We start from the raw sequence: 21,070 nt of genomic DNA, 5'->3' as shown, positions 1-21,070 counted from the left end.
TGTTCATGATTTCTTGATAATTTATTAGGTAGTTTTAAATCATTAAAATACAGTTAACAAGTCATTTACAACTTGTTAACTAACAGCTTATAAGTTATCTATTGGCCATCTATAAGGCTCAATTATAAATAATTAACAAACTATTAACTTTTATTTAACAAGTTATTTATAACTTGTTAACTAACAGTTTATTAATGGTCTATTAACTAGTTATAATGTATAGTTATTCTGAAGTGTTCCCAAATACTTAAATTTGGTTTTATAAAATATTATTAATGAACAATAATTTAACAAACAACACTATAAAGATGCTAAGCAATACAGGTAAAAGACCACCACCACCACTAACAACAACCTCATTTTAATACAATATTTAATTTCTATAAAGTTATCAAACTTAAAGTTTTCCTCAGTTGCTCTGGAACAAATAACAGAAAAATGAGACCAAATATTGCCATTAGATTGATTCAAAACATATTAACATTCATGTTTAATCAATATAAAGAACTTATTCCAGAATGTGTCCATGGTAAGGATGCTATCGGCTGTAAATTTGAGAAGCAAACAGAAACTGGCTCAAAACTACAGCCATGCAAACTTGAAAACGGTGACATTCATAATCTAAATGATGACTTCAAAGGATCCCAGTGCCGTGCAGTTCAGTAAAGTTATTCTTTTTGCTGTAATTCGTTGCATTATAAGAGAAAATTAGAGCCTGCAGTGATTCTAAGGTACAAGTTTAAATGAAATATCTAAAAAAATGCTGTCTTGTTAAACCCTTCTCTGTTTCTGTAGTTATTTTGTTATATAAAGCAATGTCAAAGTAATGACAGAAAAATAGAGAAAGGGTCCACGAACGCGTCTCTCGAATCCACCGCTGGCATTTCTTCACAATGTCACTCCTTCACAGAAGGTAAACACATTCCCAGATCTAATCATCAGCCAAGCCTGTGGCAATCAGGTGTGTGTTTATTTGTGTGCGTGCGTGTGTGTCCTCCAAAGCTGATAACCTCCTACAACCTCCATTAACCAAGAAGATCCCAACGTGTTATCGGCCCATACTGACAACATTCCCTTTCTTTTCTCATTTACACATGCAATCAAGGGTGTATACTTAGTGCAAATGCTGACTAAAAAATTCACACACACTGCTCTATACCAACACACATTAACCGGTCAGTTCCTTCAATCTTAACACGAGTGGTAAAGCTACTTGTTTGTGATTTTAGAAGTACCAAACATCAAATAACAAGGCTTCATAGGTCAGGGGTTACATTAGGAACTTTTCATTTAGATGCTAGAGACCAATACTCATGCCAGGGACACCATCCTAAACCAGGGGTCACCAAACTTGTTACTGGAGGGACGGTGTCCTGCAGATTTTAGCTCCAACTCTAATCAAACACGCCCAAACAAGCTAATCAAGGTCTTACCAGGTATACTTGAAACATCCAGGCTGTTGTGTTGAGGCAAGTTGGAACTAAACCCTGCCGGGACACCGGCCCTTCAGGACGGAGATTGGTGACCCCTGCTTTAAACTGTTTTGTAAGGGTATGTTTATATACACTCATTCATTTTCTTTTCGGCTTAGTCCCTTTATTAATCAGGGGTCGCCACAGTGGAATGAACCACCAACTTATCCAGCATATGTTTTAAGCAGCAGATGCCCTTCCAGCTGCAACCCATCACTGTGATTGGCATTTCTATCTGGAGCTTGCATGTTCTAACCATGTTGGTGTGGGTTTCCTTCGGGTGCTCCGGTTTCAAACACATGCGCTATAGGGAAATTGGATAAGCTAAATTGTCCATAGTGTATGAGTGCGAATGCAGGAGTGTATGGGTGTTTCCCAGTGTTGGTTTGTGGCTGGAAGGGCATCCACTGCTTAAAACGTATGCTGGATTAGTTGGCGGTTTATTCTACTGTGGCGACCCCTGATTGATAAAGGGACTAAGCCAAAATGAAAATGAATGAATGAATGCTCTTATTAAAAGTGCCAATACTCTGTCAAATTGTTTTAGAACTGAATTATTATTATTCAATGATATTTTAATGGCAAGCTCAATTTGTACCAATGTAGTTGAGGTTGTTTATGATGAGATATGTTGTTTCGTTAATGTCAAGTTGTCGTGACCAAGACAAAGCTATGATGTTTTTGTCTATGTCAACTTGTCATCTCAAAAAATGTAATCTAAAATCTGAGCACATTACACTTAGGGTGCTTTCACACCTGTGAATCGATTCAGTTGTTCCGAAACAGAGATTATAATTGTTACATTGTTGCTCTTTGCTCTTGGAGCGGTTCGCTTTCACACTGCAAAGTTTCTAATCGGACCAAAAGAGCTAAAACAAGTCATGTGTGAGTAAACTCTCCTCACATTGGTCAGAGTGTCAGGGTTTATTTTGCAGACTCCTGCTCAGCTGTCAGGAGAGGTGGTGGTTTGGTGGTGATTGACAGGGTGCGCGCGCGTGATGTGTCTGAGGAGAGACACGATGGGGAGGGGTGAGAAGGGTGCGCGACGATGCCTATTTGAGGACCGGGAGGGAGACATGAGATTACCGGGAGATCATCACTCGTTTGCGGGCATCCGGAGACTCTCGAAACTTCCCGCCCTACTCATAATTCACTCTTCATATAGCCGTAAGCCTATTACATATCCATAAAACACTGAGATATAACCGCGCTCGGATCGGATCGCTTTCTCATTGCAAATCGAACCGCTCCAGGGTTCGTTTCAATCGAGCCGAGTCCACCTCATTCAAGCGATCTCGGAGCGATTACTTTGGCGCGGAACAGAGCGCGATTGCCCTGTTCACATATGCCAATTGAACCGCGCTAACTGGGCAAACGAGATACGTTCCGAAACAAAAGTGTAGGTGTGAAAGCACCCTTAATGACATTGTCATAAGAATGCATAAAATCCTAATATTCATGACCTCTTCAATTAAGTGTCCCCTTACAGTTTTAATGGTTTTTATCCAAACATTTCCCTGGACCCTAATTCAAAAGCCCGTGGCCTAAGAACCAGTCTCCTATTAAAACCCAGATGAGAGCCATATGCAAAGAGTGACATTTAGAAAAATGATCAATACTTAGGGAAGTTGTGGTATTACCATGAAATTTGTTACACCGAGATTTATCATAGCCCCAGGCCAAGATACGATTAAGAGAGCGGAGGGCTTTGGAAACAGCTCAGCTTGTAAAACATCAGCCCATAATTGTCAGGGCACAATGTGGCGCTTAGCATTAAAGACATCTGTTTCATTCTGCTATGGACCAGTATTCATTATGCTTTTCATATCGCTGAAACAAAAAAGACCAATAGAAAAACGTACACAAAAGGCTGGAGATCCCAGGTGCTTTCCAGTCACAATGATGGTATTAATTTACAGAACCCGCACAGAGCAATACGACGGCAATAAAACCATCGCTGTTGCTTTAGCATTTTATAATATGCTGTCATCGAGAGTTTGACTTAAGGGAACATTCAGGGGTTTTCAGCACAACGAATAACAGTAAAATGATTCACGAGTATCATCTCATTAGCAAACTGTGGGATAGAAAGTTGATGAAAGGACCACTTTCATGCATGTTGTCTACACTGATTATCGAGACATTTAAAATGTAATAAAAAATCTAACAACACAATTGCCCTCACATTTTGATGTACCTTCATTTTCCACTACATTTCAATTTAAAACTCTGTATACTGAATGTGTAGCACGGGTTCTCAATCTTGGTCCTGAAGGTCTGGTGTTCTGCAGATATTAGTTCCAACCCCAATCAGACACAGCTGGGCGAGCTATTCAAGCTCTTACTAGGCTTTCTTAAACATCAGCTGTTTCTCAATTCCAAGAATGCAGAGAACAGACGGGTTCTTGTGAAGACTGTTCTTCCTTCGTCACCTCTGAAGAACGAACTTGGGAGACCGTGAGAACACAGAACACATCCTGTGAGAAATGAGATGCTGCGTTCTTCCTGATGGCCACATGACCTTAATTATTTCAACATTACAGCATTCATTCATTCATTTTCCCCTTTCACAATATATACTATGCATAAAGACTTTCACAAGTCCTCCGTTCTTGCGGTCTTGAGTTTTGGAACTGAACTGTGGCAGTTGATGATGACTTTATACGAGAACACGAGGACGATGAACATCACTTATGAACGCATATTGAGAAACAGTCAATCTTTTAGGTATGTTGAGGCAAGTTGGAGCTAAAATCGGCAGGACAACGGACCTCCATTTACAAATATATGTAGATGTAGCAGAGGCTTGAAACTTGATAAAAAATGTCTAGACAGACTTTAAGTTTGGCTCAAAAAAGCCTGGCATGCATTGCTAGCATATTTGTAATAATTTAGCACACTGCTAGCATGTTTTAGGACAGAGGTGTCCAAACTCTGTCTTAGAGGGCCGCTGTCCTGCAGATATTAATTCCAACCCCAATCAGTCACAGCTGGGCGAGCTATTCAAGCTTTTACTAGGCTTTCTAGAAACATCGGCTGTTTCTCAATTCCAAGAACGCAGAGAACGGACTTGCATTTCTGTGAAGACCAGTCTTGCCAGATCAGCCCGGAAGAACGAACTTGGGAGAGCGCGAGAACACAGAACATGTTTTGTGAGAAATGAGATGCTGCGTTCTTTCTGATGGCCACATGACCTTAATCATTTCAACATTACAGCACTCATACAGCAATTCATTTGTTTTTCCCCTTTTCACAATATACTTTGCATAAAGACTTTACAACTATAAGTTGCAAAACACAAATAAAACAGATTTTAATACGAATTTTAGAAAATAAACATCCTTAATGTGTTTATGTCTTTATTAAGATTTTCATGTTAATGTTTGGTCTCATTTGGGGAAACTCCTGAGGTAAATAAATTTCATCTCTGAACTTTAATAATAAATCTATATGAAATGCTGCGCTTCCCATCTCCAGTCGCAATGACTTCTGGCACTCCCAGGGCGAAATCGGTGCTCAAGTCTGCATCCATGCATCCGGGAAATTCCACGCGTCCTCCATACTTGCGGTCTTGAGTATTGGAACTGAACTTATGCAGATGATGATGACGTTGCATGAGAACACAAGGACGCAAGACCTTGCATATTGAGAAACAGCCTCTGGTTATTAATAATGACATAGGAATGGTCTGTTTGATGCATCAAGTGTCAAGCATCGAGTAGCTAATGAGGGACCAGCTGTGGTCAATCATAAGCATGTGATCCTCTAGAAATTAGTTTATAAATAAACTTCACTTCACTGATCTGAGCACAGTGCATCATTCACAAAGAATCATTCAGTGCACCCAAACACTACAATATTCAAAAGACAAAAAAGGAGTTCCCATCTTCTAAGGACCCAATGGTGCTTTCCATTTCTTATCCTTATTTACAAACCTCACTTCTTAACCTTGTGTCTTATTGTGACCCAGGGGTGAAAAACACTGCTGGCCACAGTCCTGCAGAGTTTAGCTTCAACTCTTATTAAACCCACCTGATCCAGCTAATCAAGTCCTTCAGGCTTATCTGAAAACTGCAAATATGTGTTTGGAACAGGGTGGTAGATAAACTCTGCAAGGCTTGTGGTCTTCCAAGATTTATGTGCCCCTGGTGTAAACCATCTGCTTCTACTTGCCCTGTTCCGGGTGAGATAGAAACTAGCAGTTTTGGCATGGGTGGGTGTGCTAACAAAACATCCATACACACACACACACACACACACACACACACACACACACACACACACACACACACACACACACACAATTCAATTCAATTCAGCTCTTATTTGTATAGCGCTTTTACAATGTAGATTGTGTCAAAGCAGCTTCACATAAATGGTCATAGTAACTGGAACAGTGTAGTTCAGGTTTTAGTGTTTAAGTTTAGTTCAGTTTAGTTTAGCTCAGTTCAGTGTGATTTAATCATTACTGAGAGTTCAAACACTGAAGAGCAAATTCATCGATGCGTAGCTCTACCAATCCTGAACCATGCACACACACACACACACTACGGCCAATTTAGCTTATTTAATTGACCTATAGCGCATGTATTTGGACTGTGGAGGAAACCAGAGCACCCAGAAGAAACTCACACCAACACAGGGAGAACATGCAAACTCCACACACAAATATAACTAGCCCAGTGAGAACTCGAACCAGCAACCTTCACACTGTGAGGTGGCAGTGCTAACCACTGAGCCACCGTGTGCCCCAATTGTGGAGAATGCAAAACATTAAAATGACAAAAATGATGAATGTATTAACAGCATAAATTCACATCATCTCTGACATAAAGCATTGATTTACATTAGCATTACTTTTCTTACCTGCTCCTGCTGGACCCTAATGTCACTACATCTACATCTGCTAATTCTCAGACCAGGCTGCAGAAATCCCACTACCAATAATATTGATCCCCTGACACTGATTAACAAACACCACTTCTTTAATGTAATTCACTACCTGTTAACTACCTTGTTCAGATGTTGTCTCTGTGATATATTGACGTTGCCTTGCTGTGACCTAAACATTGTTGGATTTGAACTTTGCTTGATTGCGACTACCTTTTAGCCGTTCACTTTGATTTCTAAGAGAATAATGGCTTTGCCGTTATAACGCTAAACAATAACACTGGTTAAATAATAGTGCAGCGCATATAAATCAGGCTTACTTCATTAAACTCTATCTAGGTAATCTCTGTACTACGAATATCATCATCGGCCCTCATCATCAGCAACAGAAAACAACGGAAACTTTGCATAACTGCCACAAGGATATCACACCTACAACAATAAGTCTAGACAACCATAAGTCAGCGTCTATAATGAATTCTGAAGCAGTATTTGATCAAGGTTGGCTGGATTTTCTAAAGAAATATAATGAATCTGATTACCGTGAGGATTTCTGTTATGATGTTCAATTTATTCACTTCAGCCTTCAGCATTTCCAGTGAATAAACCAGAAAGAAAGGACCATAAATAAAACAATCTTCCAATTTGTTGGAGAGCCAACTTAATTTGATGTCGTTTTTTTTTTTTGGTATTCCTGGCACAGCAAAGGAGGCAGGGGAGCAATTAATCTGTTTACATCAAGTGGAAAAGACCAACAGCCAAGTAAGTTCTGTGTTCCATCTTGTAGATCAGATTCTCAGCTGATTCTTGGCTTTTTATTTTTGGCCCTCCATGATCCTCAGGTTGACCAGTTCTTTGGCAGATTCTTTAAATGGGATCCAAATCTCAATCAGCTTGATTTGCCACCTAATGTCTGGAGCCAACAGCAATGCAAGGTCAACCATCACTTCTCTTCAGCCTGCTTTCCCTCTGTAACCTGATCTGCTTTGTCACGGCAATGAATTTCAGCTTCATCTTTTTTTGTGCACTCAACCAACTATTTCCTCTCTCAGTCTTGTGGACTTCTAGACTACCAGACCTCATTCTGCTCATTTTCAGACTGGTCGTAACAAACTCGTATTACACCATGAAATCTTGGAACATTGGAGCACAGAAAGCCTACACTACACCCTGCAATTCGCATCCAAAGCCATGCCTCAGTAATGCACGAAGATGCACTAGACAACATCACTTCTATGCATCACGTAACTTTTATCAGACATAAAACTTTACAGTACAAATAGTAACTACAATACCAAACCTAAAAAATGACATTCAGTTTTCTGTCTGAACTGCGTCCATGAACATGACATTTACATAATGCTTTCTGTGTGAACAAGGTGTGCAGAGGTCTACATATTTTGACAGAAAGGTAGGGCAGTCTATAATGAAATTCGGATGGAAGCTTTCTAGTGGACAGACTTTTCTTGGTCCGCCACAGAGTATTAAAATACATATAAGTATCCAGCAGGCACAGGACGTCAACATGACGTCAGATTGACCATGTACCCCAACATCGTGGGACGTTGCATTTTGTTTGGAAATTAAAATTGGGTTGACGTTGATGTCCACCGTCTAACCTAAAATCAACCAAATATCAATGTCTGATGATGTTACATCTTGATGTTACCCCCATGACGTCTATCAGACGTTGGATTTTGGGTGCCAAACCTGAGGAATAAATGTCAGTATTTGACATCAATATGAGGTTGGTTTAAGATTTTGGCTCGACATTGGATTTTAGTCTCCGTTCAACACAATCTAAAATCAACCAAATGTTATTGGACATCAAAATAACGTTGTTCCTAGACGCTGGCTAGACATTGAATTTTGGTCACCTTTTGTAAGCTGTTTGGACAGAACTGTGTGTAGATCAAATGTGTTCATAGGAGTGCGGTCTTCACCGCCCACCAAATTGATTGACAGGCATCAATCTGTGATTTTTATAAGTTTAAAACATGTTTAAAACAGAGCAAGTTTGCAATAAAGATAGTGAGATTGCTATCTAATCCTTAACCGCTGTATTCAACATGGCCACATGGTGTCAGTAAATGCGAGACTCATCGTGTCAGAAAGGCTTGAATAAACTCCACCATAGACACATAAATTGGTATTTTTGACTAATGACCTTAATTCAGCTTCATCCGAGTGTCTCTGTCACTGACTGCTGTTTATCTGACGAAACACATGAGAAGCAGACATGGGAGTGGTGGGTGGGGAGAAGCGGCTCATTTGCATTTAAAGCTACAGGCTACAAAAACAGCTACAATGTCCTCAGACAGCAAAATGGGCAGATTCTGGAGGCCATAAATTTTGCGCTTAAACTGTACAGATACAGTCTGAACACACCAAAGACTTATCTTACATCTTGTAAAAGGGGTAAAATAGGTGCCCTTTAACGTCTTATGATGTTGTGTGCCTGTTGGGTACATTTGCACCACTCCATTTAATGATTGCAATGTGGATGTGAAGAGATTTCAACCAGCATAACAAACCTATTGCACCTTTAAGACATGTTTGCAGAATCTGCTGGGAGTCCTGACCAAGATCTAATCTAACATTTAACAATTTGAGAGAACATCAAGAGCAGTTTTTAACAAGAAGGAATGCTGTGAGGTTCAGCATTGGGATTTGCTTTGCTTTAAACTGATTTTAATGTACATTTCCTCCCTGTGTTTTGGGAATACATTTACACTTACTCTTCCATAGATCGAAAGCCAGCTATTATTACGGTAAACTCACCTCAGATTCTCGAGAACAGTTATCTCTGGTCTAAAATTGGATTCCAGCATTGAGACAGCCACCAAAAGATAATGGTTAATGGTTTGGTTGTACTATCTAATCTGCTACAGGCTCTTTTTGTGTGACCAACCCAAGTAAAGTATCTGTGAAGGGTATTTTTCCAGCCATCAAGCACTATTTCACATTGTGTGGGATGGCCTTAAAGTGACTCTGATTTTGGCTTGATGGTTAGCAAAATTGCCCTACAGCAAAAAAGTTCCTGGTTTAAGTCTTTTTGTGCGGATGTTCTCCATGTCCCTCCACGAGGGGTTTGCTCTGGGTTACCCAACAACCCAAACATGCAGTGTATAGGTAATTGGATAAAGCAAATTTGGTCGTAATGCGTGTATATGGGTTAATGAGAAAGTGTGTGAGTGTTTCCCAACATTGGGGGTTGCATATGGCTAATTTTGATTCCTGATAAAGAAGGGAATGAACCAAAGGAAATGGGGTTTGAATGAATTTGAATTTAATCTACTTTATTCAAAGTTTTTGAGGCCTGACAGATTCTGTATACATGGTGTGAATTACAGGCGGGTTAAGGGGGGGTCTGACCCCCTTAATTAATAATTCCATACATTTATTTAACACTTTTCTAGACACTTAAAGCGCTTTACACATTGGAGGGAATCGCCTTATCCACCACCAGTGTGCAGCATCCACCTGGATGGCAGCCTTATTGCACCAGACCGCACACTACACAGACAGAGTGATGAAGCCAATTCTGATATGGGGATGATTAGGAGGCCAAGATAGACAGAGGACAATGGACAGATTTGTTTAAATCCCTACTCTTTTTCCAAGCACATCCTGGGATTTTTAATGACCACAGAGAGTCAGGAGCTCGGTTCTCACTGAGCAGTATAGAGTCCCCGTCACTATACAGGGGCATTAGGACCCACACAGACCACAGCCCCCTGCTGGCCTCACTAACACCACTTCCAGCAGCAACCTAGCTTTCCAATGTGGTCTCCTATCCAGGTACTGAACGGGCACAGCCCTGCTTAGCTTAGCTTGACCATATGAGAGTTGCAAAGAGCTAGCTGCTGGCTATTTTAAGAGTTCACACTTAGCTGATGATTGGTAATAAAGCTAGTTTGGCATGCTGTCCCAGGAGGGAGCCCCCCCTGCCTAAGGATTGCTATAAGGGTGAGCTGCTGGTGGAATTGACTATGGTGCTAATTTGGTTTAGTCAATTTACTTATGTCTCATGTTTTGGACTGTGGGAGGAAACCGGTGGACCCAGGGAAAACCCACGCAAGCACGTGGAGATGAACTCTGCACAGGAATGCCGACTGGCTGGGTAGAAACCCGAACCGGCAGCCTGATCTGACGCGGAAACATAAGTATTTTACGTTTTGTCAGTTTAGTGGCTACGGCATGGCACCTAACCCCACCCCTAACCCCAATTGTCATTGGGTGATGAGCAAATCATATTAAATTGTACGAACTAGATTGCACGAATTCATACGAATTAGCCACTAAAGCAAAAAGTTACGAATTGCCGTGAGATTGCTTTGGAACCGGAGGCATTCTTGCTTTGAGGCAACAGTGCTAGCCACTGGGCCAGCGTGCTGCCCTATAGAGAAAAAAGAGGAGGACAGGGGGTGGAAGGGGAGATTCTTCAAGACAAAGATGACTAAGGTAAGATGCTTTGGTTATTTAAGATAGGAATCGTCTGATTGGTGGATCGTACATTAGCTTGACTTGAGGCGAGCCGTGTCAATCATAAGCAGGGGATCCTCTCAAAATTAGTTTATGAATAAAATTTTCTTAATTGCAAACCTAATTAACGCTTTATCAACCCCTGAAGAACATCAAAATAAGATGTAAGCCCCTTAATAATTAAGAAATGGTTTGCTCTAATCTGTATCTTAAAAAAATAATACTAACTAAAATAATAGATAACGTAAATATGTATATATATATATATATATATATATATATATATATATATATATATATATATATATATGCATGTTTGCACCATAAATATTAACACTATGGCATGGTGTTGCCCTCCCTCAGGCAACAAATCGATTTTTTAGCTCACAAAACCACCCTTTAAATTTTTAAAAATAAAATTTCACAAAAAAAAAAGTCTAATAATAAGTTGGTGACCAATGAAATTTAAGGTGGGTGTGGATTTGACCTGTCTTCTGGGGGCAATAGAGCCATTTTTGGGTCCATAGGCTACTTGCGCACACCGCTAGCAGAATGTAAGATAGATATTAGATATTTCCAGAGTTCACACTTAGCTCATGATTTATACATAGCTTGTTTGGCATGCTGTCCCGGGAGAGAGCCCTGAGCTCAAGGGATCCTCGAGCCCAGGGCTCCCCCCCTCTTGCAGGGCGAGTGGAGATTGAGCTCAGGTCTATCTCAAACTCCCCCGCTGCTGAGGCCAAGGCGAACTTCCTGAGAGTAAGACATTATAAAAAAGGTTTAGGCTTGTTTTATCTATAATATAGAGCACATTTGGATGGTGGGAGGAAACCGGGGAACCCGGGGGAAACCCACGCGGACACGGGGAGAACATGCAAACTCCACACAGAAATACCAGATGGCTCAGCGAGGACCCAACACCATTGGTATTCTTGCTGTGAGGCAACAGTGCTAGTCACTGGGCCACCGTGCCGCCCATTCTGGATAAAGGAGGAAGAAGGGGAGGAGGAGGGTTTCTTCCAGATGAAGATAGTTGTAGAAAGGAAATGAGGATATATATAGTGATTTGGGATCCTTTGATTGGAGGATCATAATTAGTTAATGTGGACCAGCTGGGTAAATCATGAGCACATGCTCCTCTCGAAATTAGTTTAAAACTAAACTTCACTTACATTTAAAACCCTTATATTACAAATATTTGTGATGTGCAAAAATTGCAAAAACCATTAAGTTAACTCAATTTGCATTGGGAAGACATGAAGGGATTGTGTGGAACCCAGCATTTTGTACAGTGACGACTGCAATAAAACAGTTATATGCTAGTGTCACGTTGCCTCAAAGCCTGCAAGAACTTTTATTTTTTTGGTCTTGATGTGAATAGACCTTTGGGCAGAGATTTGATTAGGTTTTTCCTTTTTGTTCTTGGTGTAAAGAGGTCTTTATGAACAGTAGCCCTGAACAGTGTTTTAATGAGCCGGATACATTTCCGGGTGGAGTGATGCTGGAATCCTGCTACTGCAGCAGGGTACGCTTTGAATACTAAGGGTTTGAGTCCATTAATGAGGCATAAGAAGCTGCAGGGCTGTAGGTCTGAGTGCAGGCAGGGTGCAAAGAGGCCACTGTGAAGTTTGCCAGACGAGGGAGGGAGAGCATGCCAGGGTGTGGGTTTGTGTGTGTGTGACAGAGTGGGGTTTGATATGTTTTCCGTGCAAGCTTGTCTTGACCTTCTGCATCAGGAGTGCTGCTCCTTTCTGTTCTGAGGGTCCAGCAGTGAGCTTATGATACTGCACGGTTCGCTCTCGGACTCTCCGGAGTTCATGATATTGTACAGTGAATGAATTAAACAGAAAGGGCTCGGACTTGTATTCACACAGTGTAGAGAACATCTTAGGGGAATAGCTAGAGTAGAGAATGTTTTATTGTGAGTAGGTGTGGAGTCGTTGGTCGCTAGTGATAATAAAATAAACAGAAAAGGAGCTTGGAAGGATCTCTTAAAATTGATATTACATGTAAATTACATTCAAAATACATATTTTACCTGTTTATGTGTCTGTTGGAATCATATCTATGATCTAAAGCATTTTTAGTGTAAGCTACACAGTACATCAAGGGTGGCCAACCCTGTTCCTGGAGAGCCACCTTCCTGCGGATTTCAGTTGCAACCAGGGCCGGCGCATTCATAGAGGCGACCTAGGCGGCCGCCTAAAGCCTGATTTATACTTCTGTGTCAAGTGACCGGCGTAACCCACGGCGCATGCAACGCGCGTGGCTGTGCATTTATACTTCTGCGTGCCGTCTCTGTTGGTCTGCATTAACACTTCCGAAACGCTAGTTGGCAGTGAGGTGTAAATGTTCCTCTGTGTCGAGTTTCTTCGCTGCTTTTTTGCTTTTCATGATTACTTCCGGGATGTACAAGTGGCTCAAACTCGCTCATTTTGATGCAGCAACTGGCGGAAGTGCAACAACTTTAACTATGAGGTAAACACAAAACAAAACTTTCCATCCGGAGCTCCTTCACGGGACTCCACACTTGTAAACAATCGCTACATTGGGTTTGCGCCATCGCGCGGCTCTCGGTCCCGTCCCATCACGTCAGCGCTACCAAGCCATCACAGAGCTTGCGCTACGCGTCGTTGCGACGTGTAGTTACATTTTTTGAGAGGTGCACGTCAGTGACGGCCACGGTGAAGGGCTATGCGTCAGCGCCGTAGCATACGCCGGTGTTTGACGCAGCAGTATAAATCAGCCTTAAGGCAGCAGAATAGAGAGGGTGGCGTCCGCGACACCCCTTTTACCACCCGCGTCTTCAGTTATTTCCGCGCCTAGTGCGGCTGTGTTATGCATTTGTGTTATTTGTGCTCTGTTTCTCTGTTTTTCTCTCTCTCTCTCTCTCTCTCTCGCTCTGTTCTCCCATATCTGCTCTCATGTATTCTTAGGTTCCATTCATTGGTCCATTCAGCTGTCAGTCAGTCCTCCCCGGTAACGTCACTCTTACGTCACATCCAATAAGCAAAGACCACCCGTGTTAAAAGTGCGCGCCAGACCACTCGCCTTCCCTTCCTTGCATTTTTCTCTTTCTCTGCTTTCTCTGCGTGAGTTTAGATATAACTCATTTAACTGTGTTTTTGTTGTTGCCCGTTTCTGTGTGCACGTTATCCGTCCGTTATTCATACATCATTCTTAGTTTATCGGCTTGGACGAAGCGGACAGGTAAGAAGGTCACATACATACATATTGACATACATATTGCATTGTCAGGCTGGAAAATGACCAGCCAAATCCAGCTAAAACCAGCTTGACCAGCCTGGTTTAAGCTGGATATAGCTGGTTTTGGCTGGACTCCCAGCTTGGCTAGGCTGGTCAAGCTGGTTTTAGCTGGTCATCTCCCAGCCTGACCAGCTAAGACCAGCCTGGAAGTGGCCAAAACCCCTCCAAAACCAGCCTGGTCGACCAGCTAAAACCAGCCAACCAGCCTAGGCTGGTTTAAGCTGGATTTTTTAGCAGGGTAACTAATTGTGATCAATCAACTGATTGTGATGAGTGACTTGACATTATGTCTTCCTGGTAGAACTACTACCAAAAGCTACCTTTCTGAGAGTGTAAGTAAACCTGCGTTCTGCTTCCATTGGCGTTGAACCTTTTCCTCAACAACATCCTGAGACAGTATTTCTACATGTGTGTGCCTGCTTCTCCCACTCCATTGACTTCCGTTGGGGTTGTCTGTCAAAAGCAAGATGAAAAGGTGGAAGATCGCTGCTGAGAAGGAAGGGCAGTGTAATGGAGGGACGACCAAATCCTCCAGCTCAAATCTTTTGATCTAGTAGCTTGTTAGCGGTACAGCAGAGAACAGAGAACCCGCTTTCCCCTCAATGGGTTTGCGCCTGTCTGTCTGCTTCTCACACCTCGCATATCAGTCTCTCACTCCTCTCCGGGAGTATTCATATAATCTCGCAAGGTCACGCTGTGAAATCCCCACACACAGTGGCTTATTGTGCCCATTTATTTTTGTGCCTATCATCTTTCATACCTTTCCGAAAAGGGCACTTTATACACCTTTAGCACAGAATTCAGCGTTCTGTCATGAACGCATGAACAAAAACACACAGAGCAGATGTCATTTTAATGGCTGACACTACACCTTGATAGGTCAGAGCCAGCAGGTATCCCAGATCCGTCCCCTAAATATGGGAGATAATTGGGCGGCACAAACACTAGCCCAAGTCGCCATGGCAACAGAAAGGTTAGGGTTCAGACTGCAATATGCTTTGGGAGCCTGGAGGCTATTTTGGTTCTTCATGAAAACTATTAAACACAATGTTGGAGGCAGTCTCTCATCCCGCTAGCAGGTAATGAAAGGTAACCTGCGGTGCAGGCACAAAGCATCTCAACATACAGTACAGACAGATCCCTTCCACAAAGACCGTCTTTATGAGTGTGCGTTTTAGTGTAAGGAGATCATATATAAATATCTTTATGGACGTTTTGATTCAAAAATAAACCCAAAATTAAATATCAACCTACTGAAAAAAACAGCTTAAACCAGCCTAGGCTGCTTGGCTGGTTTTAGCTGGACGACCAGGCTGGTTTTAGATAGATTTTGGCCATTTCCAGGCTAGTTTCCAGTCATTTCCAGCCTGGTCTTAGCTGGTCAGGCTGGGAGATGACCAGCTAAAACCAGCTTGACCAGCCTAGCCAGGCTGGGAGCCCAGCCAAAACCAGCTATGTCCAGCTTAAACCAGGCTGGTCAAGGGAAGATAGGGAAATTGGATGAACTAAATTAGCCATAGTGCATAAGTGTGTGAGAATGAGTGTGTATGGGTGTTTCCCACTACTGGGTTGCAGCTGGAAGGGCATCCAATGCTGGAATAGTTGACGGTTCATTCCGATGTGGCAACCTCATGAATGAAAATGAATGAATGAAGTTTAACAGAGGAAAGAAACTTTGAAACAAGTAAAGAGAGAGTACATGTATTTTTGGTCAACTATTCCTTTAAGGCAAGGTGTCAAACTCAGTTCCAAAAGGGCCGCAGCTCTGCACAGTTTAGTTCCAACTCTAATTAAACATACCTGATCAAACTAATTGAGTCCTTCAGGCTTGTTTGAAACCTACAGGTAAGTGTGTTGGAGCAGGGTTGGAACTAAACTGTGCAGGGCTTCGGCCCTCCAGGAATTGAGTTTGACACCCCTGCTTTAAGGGACAGGTCTGAAACACACCATGAAATAAACTAATCCTATCAATTCAAGCAGGGCTAGATGTATATACAGCTGAAGCGAGCGTATTAGGCTATTTTCAAAACTTTTTCTTGTTTTCAGAATCTTCCGCTGACTTTAAATCATGGTCTTGCTACATTACCCAGCCTCTGTTCCCAAACAGATGGTCTGATATTCTTCTTAGAAATTCTCAGTCACAGAGTTCTTTCAGCGTTTACGCAACATCCATTACAACAGCAGATATAAAGTTTATCAAAAATAAAGTTTGGTTCATTCCTAACCTAAAGTGACTCTTGTTACCAAAGAGTGGCACGTTTGATTCATCTATCAATACAGCACAAAAGATTTCTTAGTGAACCAAAATGGTTACCACTTTGCTAAAATGGGTCCCATTTGTGCCCATGCGGTGGCTTTCTGAAGCACGCACACTGACCTTAATTGCAGTAAGAGAAGATCTTTAGATGTTTGCGATTTCCTGGATGCTTTTGTGCCTAGCTCTTAGAGGGATTTTCAGAGAACAACCACTCCTTGGAAGATTGGAAACAATCTGAAGCTTTTTCCACCAGCTGATTGGGGTTTGTTAAAGCCACTAAAGCTAAATAACTGGCTGTGTAACTTCCTGACTGAAAGGCTTCAACAGCTGTTTTTACAAAGATCTTCGGAAATGTCTTTCTTTAGTGACACAACAACTACACATCAGGTTCACACTGATTGTAGTGGACAAAGTTTTTGTTATTCTGGCCAAAGCAAGACCAAATAAAAGGCTGATCACTACTGAGTCGATGAGGACACATTGGATTTAACTCTAATTTGTTAGCGTTTAGACTTTTTACTGGCGTGACCATACATCCTCTTGGAAATGTCTTCTTTTGGGACAAAATTTGCCAGGCCAGGATTTCTAATCCACTAAGATGTCTGGGATTTAAGAGTCATCATTAATTGTATGTGTTTTTCATGGAACAAACTTATTGAAAGATTGGTAACAATTCTTTGCTTTATCCACCAGCTGATTTGAGGTTTGGTCAAGCCACTAAAGCTAAATAAATGGCTTTGCATCTTCACTGAAAAACTTCAACAACATTATTTCGCAAAGGTCTTTGGAAATGTCATTTATGGGTGATGACAGCTAAACATCAGGTTCACACTGATTATAGTGGACAAAGTCTGGTATACTGTGGCCAAATAATTGAAGTTTATTTATAAATTAATTTCGAGAGGATCACGTTTTACCCAAGGTCCCGCATTATACAATTTATGACTCACCAATCAAAAGATTCCTAACACTAGAACCACCAGAGAAAACTGTATACCTAAAATCAGCAGTGTGGGTAAATTTTCCCCAGAACAAATTTTGTTAAGAAATTGCTAAAAAAAACATACTATTTTACCGTTTTTCACCATTAATAACAATTAGGTTAGGTTAAAATATCTAAATTTGAGCCATCATACTCTGATGCATAACATTTCTCCAGACTCTCCATCATTCATTGCATTTAGGGTTTTTAATAGCTCTACAAATCGCCTTCTTCTTCTTTAGTTGTGACTTTATTCATTTATTAAAACCGCTAATTCATTCATTCATTCATTTTCTTGTTGGCTTAGTCCCTTTATTAATCCGGGGTCGCCACAGCAGAATGTACCGCTAACTTATCCAGCAAGTTTTTGCGCAGCGGATGCCCTTCCAGCCACAACCCATCTCTGGGAAACATCCAAACACACATTCACATTCATACACTACGGACAATTTAGCCTACCCAATTCACCTGTACCGCATGTCTTTAAACTGTGGGGGAAACCGGAGCACCCGGAGGAAACCCACGTGAAGGCAGGGAGAACATGCAAACTCCACACAGAAATGCCAACTGAGCCGAGGTTCAAACCAGCGACCTTCTTGCTGTGAGGCAACAGCGCAACCTACTGCGCCACTGCCTCGCCCTTACTGCGAATTCAGTGAGCTAAATTAAAAGTAAAAGTCACTGGTGAAAAAATTCAAACGTAAGCAGTGCATAAATACAAGCATTGTTTATAGTGGGTAAATTTGACCCAAGCTGGCGCTTATAGGAATAAATGTCCCACTTTTTTTATCAATTTTTTATATAAACAATTTTTTATATTTAGGAATTGTAAATAAGGCAATTTTAGTAAAAATCAATGACTGGGAGGCTTAAATGTTTTATTGATGGTCTGTACATTTGAATAACAGTGATGGATGAAATTGACCCCATGGCAGTTTTAGTGTTAAGTCACTATAAACACCCCAAGTTCCATGTAACAGCCATCTTCGTTTCGAAGAATCCCCCCTTCCACCCCTACTCCTCCTCCTTTCCTAGATGGGTGGCACGGTGGCCCAGGGGTTAGCCTGGTTTCCTCACAGCAAAAATGTCACTGGTTCTCAGGCACGTGCACACATAGGGCTCAACCTGTGCAGTGCACATGCCCTTTTTAGTCTTGGATAGAAAGTGCCCTTCCAAAATGATCAGAAGTGCCCCCGCGACGTGACCCACCCTCCGTCCCGCCCTTCAGTAGGCGCGCGACAACACCGCTCTTGAGTACGCGCGCTCAACCGCCCCTCCCCCGCTTTACAGTACGCGCGCGACAACACCGCTCTCCAGTACGTACTCTTAAAAAAATGTATCCTGCACATGCCCTTTGGACGGTCTCTGCACGGGCCTGCTGGTTCTAGACCTTACCAAGCCAGCCGATGTTTCTGTGCGGAGTTTACTCGTTCTCCCCATGCTCACGTAGGTTTCCTCCGGGTTCCCCGGTTTCCTTCCTTTGTCCAAAAACATGCAACTTAAGTTAACTTACTAATCCAAATCGCCACCATAGACATGCTCCTAGTAAGTAGTTATCTCTTAAGAGCGATCACTATCTGTTCATTAGCAACTACAGCAGGGGAGTTCTCCAGAGTTCAAACTCTCCGCTCGCCTTGCAAATGAGAGGGAGCACCGAGCTCAAGGATCATCACTACAGCACTACCTCCTGTACCACTGCGTCACCCATAAGCTTACAGCACTTGGTATTCCCAGGCAGTCTCCCATCCGAGTACTAACCAGGTCCAACCCTGCTTTACTTCCGAGATCAAATGAGAACGGGTATATTCAGGGTGGTATAGGTGTATGTTATTATCAGTTAAGGTTTTGTTAATCTCATGAATTGTGACACCTTTAGCATGGACATTAATGCATAATCATACCTAAAAAGAGACCCTTAATAGATTCCACATTTTCAAGGTTTTAGGATATACCATTAAAAAAACTGCAATGCAGCTCCTGGTTTATATCCTACAACAATTCACAAACTCTGCCCACATACAGTACAATGTTCAAAATGTCCACAGACTCAGAAATGCAGGACTTTCTGCAGTTGTAGTGTTTAATGCAGTAGGATCTCAGAGTAACAGACCGTACAGAAGACCTGTTGAGTGTCTGCAGCCGGCAAAAAGCTCCTTCCATGGAAAAGTTCGACCGGTGGTGTTAGAGAGATTGAGAAGTTTTAGAGTGGAGGAAGCTCATCAATATGACCTAGCTCATGCTCAGCATTGATTTCACTCTGAGATATTTATTGCACTCTCAGTCCAGGTTTACCACTTCTTAATTGAGATCAAGTCTGTTGCACATCTCGACTCGGTGATGTCAAAGTAACATCAACAAACTTAAATTATTTGCTCTGGGAATTTTGAAAGACGTTTGAATGAATATCAAGTGGCATTGGTCAATGGAATAAATGCTTTTATTTAACAATGTTGCATTGATATGATTGAACGTTTGCAAAGACATTTGCATCGCTTTCGTGTTGACTCTTGGATTAAGATTGGTTTTCTCAAACCAACTAACTTCCATGGTAAACCAAATAATAATGGTTGTGGTAAGATTAACCGTGTTTTTGTAGTTTAAAATATGTTATTCAGTCATGTTTAAACAAATTAATACCACATTTTTCTGTAATAAACCGTGGTTAATTTTTCTTTCTCGATCTTAGTTAATTAACATAACATATTTATTTTCTATTTTTATTTAAAGTCATCATACACAAAACCCCTGGGATCAGGACAGGTATCTGATGTTACTGTATATAATATAAAAGTGATCATACATGAAACACCAGCAAAGATTTTTGGGAGAAATGGATGCTGTGGGCTCCAGACCTAAGAAGAAAAGGATCATCCAGACCGCAAGTCCAAAGCCAGGGTTTGTCATGGCATGAGGTTGTGTCGGTGCCTTTAGCAAAGGTAACTTGCACTTCTGTAATGCTCCATTTGTGCTGAAAAGTACAGATATTTTGGAGCATAATTTCCAGGAACGCCCATGCATATTTCAACAAGACAATGTAAAACTGAACACATTCCAAAGTCCTGGCTGCAGAGGAAGAGGCTCCAGGTACTTAACTGTAGAGATCTGCACGGGACTAAATTTTGAATCCCGCCCGCACCCGCCAGGTTTTAGCCCGAACCCGACCGCTCCCGCCTATATTAAGCATATGTTGTCCCGCTGCCCGATCCGCCCCGTTTTCTACCCGCCGCGCCCGATCCCGCTAAAGAGCGGGGTGGAGAACAAAACCGAAAATCACCCAACTATACAGTCCAGACAGCCTATAACAAGCTGTCTGCATAAACACACTCAAACACAGCACCAAGCACACACACACACAGACAAAGCTCTCTCTCTCTCATTCGGGAGCGCACAAACACACACACATAAGCTACAAGCACACACACAGGCAAAGCTCTCTCTCTCTCATTCCCGCGCGCGCGCACTAACACACACACACACACACACACACACACACACACACACACACACACACACACAGGCTAAGCTCTCTCTCATTAGCGTGCGCACACACACACACACACACACACACACAGCATTGCGCTATTTCATTTACACACATACATACGCGTGGTCGCTCGGGAGTCGGGAGCGATATTGCTAGACAGCCCGCTCCCATCCCAAATTAAACCCGTTACCGACCGCTCCCGCGAGTTATTCGGAAATTTATGTTTGATGAAT

At 41.9% G+C, this 21,070-nt stretch overlaps 1 pseudogene; it reads right to left on the bottom strand.

Annotated features, from left to right (window-relative positions):
• Nucleotides 1-19,062: 19,062 nt before the first annotated feature.
• On the bottom strand, nucleotides 19,063-19,181 carry LOC137488007 (5S ribosomal RNA; annotated as a pseudogene).
• Between the last annotated feature and the right edge of the window lie 1,889 nt (nucleotides 19,182-21,070).

This window comes from Danio rerio, chromosome 16 (genome assembly GCF_049306965.1).
Source record: "Danio rerio strain Tuebingen ecotype United States chromosome 16, GRCz12tu, whole genome shotgun sequence".
Classification (NCBI taxonomy): Eukaryota; Metazoa; Chordata; class Actinopteri; order Cypriniformes; family Danionidae; genus Danio; species Danio rerio.
Note: the sequence above shows the minus strand (reverse complement) of the source record. Positions and strands in the feature narration are given on the sequence as shown.